The 6,000-nt window shown below is 53.5% G+C and overlaps 1 pseudogene; it reads left to right on the top strand.

Annotated features, from left to right (window-relative positions):
- The window catches only part of LOC143694679 (ciliary microtubule associated protein 1A-like), a 63,546-nt pseudogene extending 58,171 nt beyond the window's left edge, over positions 1-5,375 (top strand).
- The last annotated feature ends 625 nt before the right edge of the window (positions 5,376-6,000 follow it).

The following is a 6,000-nucleotide window of genomic DNA, read 5'->3' on the forward strand; positions in this document are numbered from 1 at the left end:
AGGCAATGATACAGAAACACTGCCCTAAACTGACAGAGTCAGGATATAACCTGACACCCTGTTGCTGGTAAGGGTGGTGGCTGCAGTCCCATTAAATGGTGGCTGCAGTCCTGTTGGAGTGATGAACGTGATTCTGTCCAAGCAGTGATCCTGTAGAAGGGTCTGGTCTTCCTCTGAAGGTCTAGTGGTGGTTCTGGAGCTCTTGTCCTCTGGGAATCCAGTAGGCAAGCTGCTCCTGGTGTTGCAAGGCTCAGCTTATATCCAGGTAGGAATGCTTGGTTCCTCCCCCTGGGCGGAGCATCCCACAATGGGAGGATGGAATTTTATCAGCCCTGCAGTGACACTCAATGGCCCATTCCCAGAAGATATCTCCCCTGGAGGGCGTTATCAGGGCTGAGTCATGGAAGAGATCAAGAACACTGCCCTGTCTGTTTATAGCAGCTGATGAAGATGGGGATTGAAAACATGCATTGGGTTCCATCTTACACTGCAGCCTGAAACAGTGGGGGAATCCCTGCTCAGGGGGTGAACACCACCCCCCTTACCCAAACTGGCTCAGGTGTAAAACCCCCACCCCGGGAAGGCCACACACACAGGGGACAATGTCACACTTGCCCTGCCCCAGGGGAGGTCTCTGTCCCTGTCACTCCCTTGCTCTCCCCCCTTTTCTCTTTCTTTCCATCTCTCTCTCTACCTCACATTTACTGTTCAATAAAATCTACCTTAGATTTGGTCTCATTAGCACCTTAATTGGGGCAGAGGCATCTCTCTAACAATTTTCTTACCCAGATTGCCACATTATTTTGGCACAGTGAGATCAGGGAACTGTTCTTTGGCCCCAAATGCCTTTGACAACAGCATGGGTCCCTCCTCTGGGGACGTTGTGGTTCTCTCTGGAGGAACTCTTGGAAACTTGGATGCAGCTTCCTGTGAGCAACTTACGGGAGAACTGATGAGGAAAATGGCTGTTGTGGGTGGCCAGTGTAAAGAAAATATTTTAGTTGTCCTTCCTTGAAAAGCTTGTTAAAATCACTGGAGGAAAGGGAGCAAATGATACTCGCAAGATTGGCAATGTTCATTCACTCCAAGTTGAGGAACACAAGGCTGCAAGAAGTCCCACAAGAAGCCCAGCTCAAGTAGCTAAATTCCCAAATAACCCCTGAATTCCCAGGCTTGGGGGCTTTGTCAAATGTGAGAATCATTATTCTCTTCATCCCTGTCACCTTTCTGACAGCTACACAGAGCTTCCACTTCCTTTTAATAATCTGTATTGGGCCAAATTTCCACTTTTCTTTTATTGCAATCTGCCAGCAGCTGAGCTGGAGCTGTGCAGGAACCGATGAAACTTGGAATTGCCACATCACTGCTTGGGTTGTCAGTTTGTTCATGTATGGGATTTGTTTGCACTTTCATCACAAGTTACTTGTGGGAAGAGCAAATATTCTTCAAAGTGATTTATGCAGAGCTAAGTTTGATTTCTGCCACTTTTATTTTCTCCAGTGCCCAGGGGATGCTCAAGGGGTCTCTGTGCTTCTTGTCCTGGGGGATGCTTGGGAGGGGCTTGGGAGGGGTGTCCCTGTCCCTGTCACCCCAGGCCATTCCCCAGGGGTCTCCCTGTCCCTGTCACCCCAGGCCATTCCCCAGGGGTGTCCCTGTCCCTGTCACCCCAAGCCATTCCCCAGGGTTTGTCCCTGTCACTGTCACCCCAAGCCATTCCCCTGGGGTTCTCCCTGTCCCTGTCACCCCAGGCCATTCCCCTGGGGGTCTCCATTGTTCTCACCCCAGGGAATGCCTGGGGGGTCTCCCTCCCTCTCACCCCTGTGCCAGGGGGTGCTCGGGGCAGTCTCTGTCCCTCTCAGCCCAGGGGATGCTCGGGGCTCTCTGTCCCCTGGCCCTGGGGGATGCTCGGGGGGGTCTCCATCCCTCTGGCCTCAGGCAATGCCTGTGCAGGGCTGGGCACCAGGGGCTCTGTGTCCCTCTCACCGCTGAGGGTGCTCAGGGCTGGGGGGGGCTCTCCGACCTTCTCACCCCTGGGGAGGCTGGGGGGGGTCTCTGTCCCTCTCAGCCCTGCTGGGACCCCACCCAAACATCATCGGGGTCACAGGGACAGAGACACCCCCAAAGCCCCAGAAGGGCTGAACGTGAGGGTTTGGTTTGGAGCTGAGGATTTAGGAAGGGGCTGGAATTGGGGCTGGGGTTGGAGCTGGGACTGAGATTTGCATTAGAACTGGGATTGGGGTTAAGGCTAGACATGGGATTGGCTTTAGGGCTGGGGTTGGGATTGGGTCTGGGGCTAGACAAGTTTGGAACTGGGATGTGATTAAATACAGAACTTTGAGTGTGTCTAAATGTGGAGTGAGATTGAGACCAGGATCAGGGTCAGGTTTGGGACTGAGCTCACCCAGAGCAGGACAGGGGGCATGTCACTGTGGGATGTCCCTGGCATCATCCCAGTCCACCTCAGGCACCTCCAAATATGGGGGGCAGCTGGGTGCCCCAAGATCCAGGTGCTCCCACCCTGCCCCTCAATACCAGGCGAGCATTCCCTGAGGGCAGCCCTGACTGTGACCCCTGGGGCTCTGGGATCAGCCCTCACATCCCTGTGGGAGCAGCTGCAGACAGGACAAGAGATTTCCCCCCCCGCTCCCCTGTGGGTGGATGAAGCCCAGCTGCCCTTTTCTTCTGGTGCCTCCCCCTCTCCTTGGCCAAGCACCACCCTGGGACAGGGGTGAGAGGGAGGGAGACCCCCCCAGGCATTCCCTGGGGTGAGAAGGGTGAAGACCCCCTGGAGAATGGCCTGGGGTGAAAGGAGCAGGGACACCCGCTGGGGAATGGCCTGGGGTCACAGGCTCAGTGACAACCCTCCCAAGCCTCTGGCAAGCATCCCCCAGGGTGAGAGGCACAGAGAGCCATCGAGCCATGACCCTCCTTTCACCACACACTTGCAGGCACAGGTCCTTTCACAGGCTTTGCTTCCCAGGTCATACGGCTCATGATCCCACCAAAGACAGAGCCCCTGCACACTCATTTCCAGGCAGCAATGCTCCCTCCGCAGCAACCTGCTCACCAGGTCCTCGCTACTTCCTCCAATCATCCATCACCAAGACTGGGAAGCAGGTGGCTCCATCAGCACTTGTGACAGCACGTCCCAAGAGCAAGAGTTTGGTCACCCCTGGACCCAGTGAGTAGCATTTCTGCAGCCCTTCATCCAGGCCAGACAAGCAGGCCTTACCGTTGCCCTGTGCCACTGGGGCACAGAGCCCTCTGCTCACGCCCTGAATGGGCTTCAGAGAGTTCCAGACAGAAAAGAAGCAAGACTGAGCACCTCCTCCAGCTCCTCCTGACTTCTCCTCTGTGCCTTGCACTTAGGCTCCAGCTTCACTTTTCTTGTCTCCTTCTGTGTCCCAGGTGACTCCACCACAGATCCTGCCAGCGAACGCGCCTTCCGTGCTGCACCGGCCCATAGCCTGGCATCCTGAGCCAAGGGTTTAAGAGGTTTCCCAACACCAGGTATGGAACTTGGGGAAACAGACACTCTTACAGCCTGCGTGTCCTGCAGGGAGCATCTGCAGCTTCTTCAACAGGCCTAGCAAAAAGCCTGCGCAGCAAGAGGCAGTGTGCGCTCAACAAGCTTTGTGCCGTCCCACAGCACCAACTTCTCCCATCTCACACAAGAACCGGCACCTCTGCTTTCAAACAGCCAAGGCACACCACATGCAACAAAAGCCAGAGGCACTGGCATGAGGGGCAGGATAGCCTTCCTGCTCCTCACAGCCAGCTTGGCAGGCTGACTCTCTTCCACCCAGGCATTGCACCCTTTCCCACAGGGCTGACCTACGCTGTCTTCCTATTCCGTTTCCAGCTCCTGGCACCTACAGCTTGCCCAGGATTCTGGGACCCAACTCAGCATACACTCCTGCTGAACCCTGCTACTCCATGAAGGGGAAGAGTCAATACCCGAGCTGTTTTCAAGAGGTGGCAAAGGTGAGCTGTGCTTGTGTTCTCTGACAGCAGCAGCAGAAGCTCAGCTGCTCTGCTCAGGGCACAAGGGCCCCAGTGCCTGCCCTTTCCCCACATAACACACGCTTCCCTGCACCTGCAGCAAAGCACAAGAAGCCACAGGGCCTCTGGCTCTGCTACTACCAGGAACAGCCACACCTGGAGCCCCCCATTTTTCCACCCCAGCAGCTTTGACACAGTACAGCTCACTGCCCTTAAGGGCAAGAATCTCCCCTCATTCTCTGGCAAATCTACCTGTCTTCCCAAGGAGCCCCTGTTGCCAAGGCTCCAGGCCTCCCACGCTACTCCTCTGGCCAGCCACCTAAAGCAGCACAGTACTCATGGACAGCCAGCAAGAATCCACACTGCCTCTTGTACCCACCAACCTCATTGCTTCTCTTGCAGATGCCAGGTCCTGCGGCACTTGACAAGGTGGATCTGGATGTCTACAAAACCAGGGCTCCCAAGTTCTCCATGGGACTAAAAACCAAACTTCCTGGAAAGGGAGCGTTTCCAGCTCCAGCGCAATACACCCTGGGAAAGGTAAGGCAGTCAGCCCATCAATGTCTTTTGCTGCACAAGCTTCACTTGAGGACATCTCTGGAGAGTGAGGCATCATCTTCACGTCTTTTCTTCCCAATTTCCTCTTCCAGTTATGTCCCAGGGTGACTTTATGATGCTTGTATCCCCATTCATGTGTTCTGTTAATGTTGGATATTATGTTCTGTACCTTTAAGACTGGCTCTGAAGAGGGAAAGTTTTGTTTTGGTTTTCTTATCAGCCTGGCAGGACACAGAGACTGCAGCTTTTGCTTTTTCTGCTTTTGCTTTTCGCTTTGCTCTCTCTCGCTCTTGCTTGTTTGCTTCTGCTTGCTTTGCTCATTAGCTAGTTTAGCTAAACTGTCCAAATTTCTTCCTGGACCATTTCTCCTTTCCTTTTTCTGACCATTTCGAACCTGCTCCGGACTGGGACCTGGGAAACACCAAGAGTCTGCACCTTCTGGCCTGCAGCAGCTGCCCCAGCGCAGGAGGGACTGAGAACAGAGTGACCACCCCCCAAGAGAGACTTTCTGAATTTGTCATCTCTTTTCAGAGTTGCCATCCGGTATTGTTCATTTTGTGTGCTGGGGGGTGCTGTGCTTGTTAAATAAACAGGTTCTTTCCTCTCCTCTCCGAGAAATCCTTCCCGAACCGGTTGGGGGGAGGGGCCGTGGGGGTTTGCTTACTGGAGGGGCCCTAATTTGGAAATTCTCCTCCAAATTTGCCCTAAACCAGGACAAGTTGGCAGTAACCAAGGCCTGGGATCCTGCCTTCAGTTTTGGACTCCAACATTCTCTCTTCAAAGCTTCTTTAATAGCTGAAACACATCTTGATTAAAGAGAGACACCTGAAGAGATTTCTTCTGTTCCTCCTTTGCAGCAGGGTGGGGTTCGGTGTGCCTTGCTGTAGACCACTGGCTTCACTCTCTCACGTCTATGCCTCAGTCAAAACACGGCAGCATGAGGCTGAGGGGAGAGCAGTGAGGTAACAGCGGGAGCCACGCTGACGTCTCCAACACCACCCTTTCACCTAAGCAGGGCAAAGCACTGTGAAAGCTTTCCAGCCCTGCCTTGCACACTCTCAGCCCATGCTGGCCCATGCTGGCCTCAAAGACAAAGCCCATCTCAGTGTCCCCCTTTGCAGTGCATACAGCTGGCATCTACCCAAGGGGTGCCCAGAAACGCATCTGCCCTGTGTGAAATACAAAGCTGTGTTTCATGTCAGGTACAAACAGGCGATGTGTGTATTTGTGAATGAGAAATGTGTGGACATCGACAATGGGATAGTTGTGAATTCTAATAATAACTGAGGAAAATAAAGCATGGAAAAAGGCCTTTGAACCTATCTTTTGTTTGCAATTCACCCTGGTTGATTTAGGAGCATTGGAATTAAGGTGTTAAGGATGTTGCTTTTTGCTTGCATTTAATCCATAAAAAAGCTCTGCAATAATAACCTTTTGAAG

Source organism: Agelaius phoeniceus, chromosome 8 (genome assembly GCF_051311805.1).
Source record: "Agelaius phoeniceus isolate bAgePho1 chromosome 8, bAgePho1.hap1, whole genome shotgun sequence".
Lineage (NCBI taxonomy): Eukaryota > Metazoa > Chordata > Aves > Passeriformes > Icteridae > Agelaius > Agelaius phoeniceus.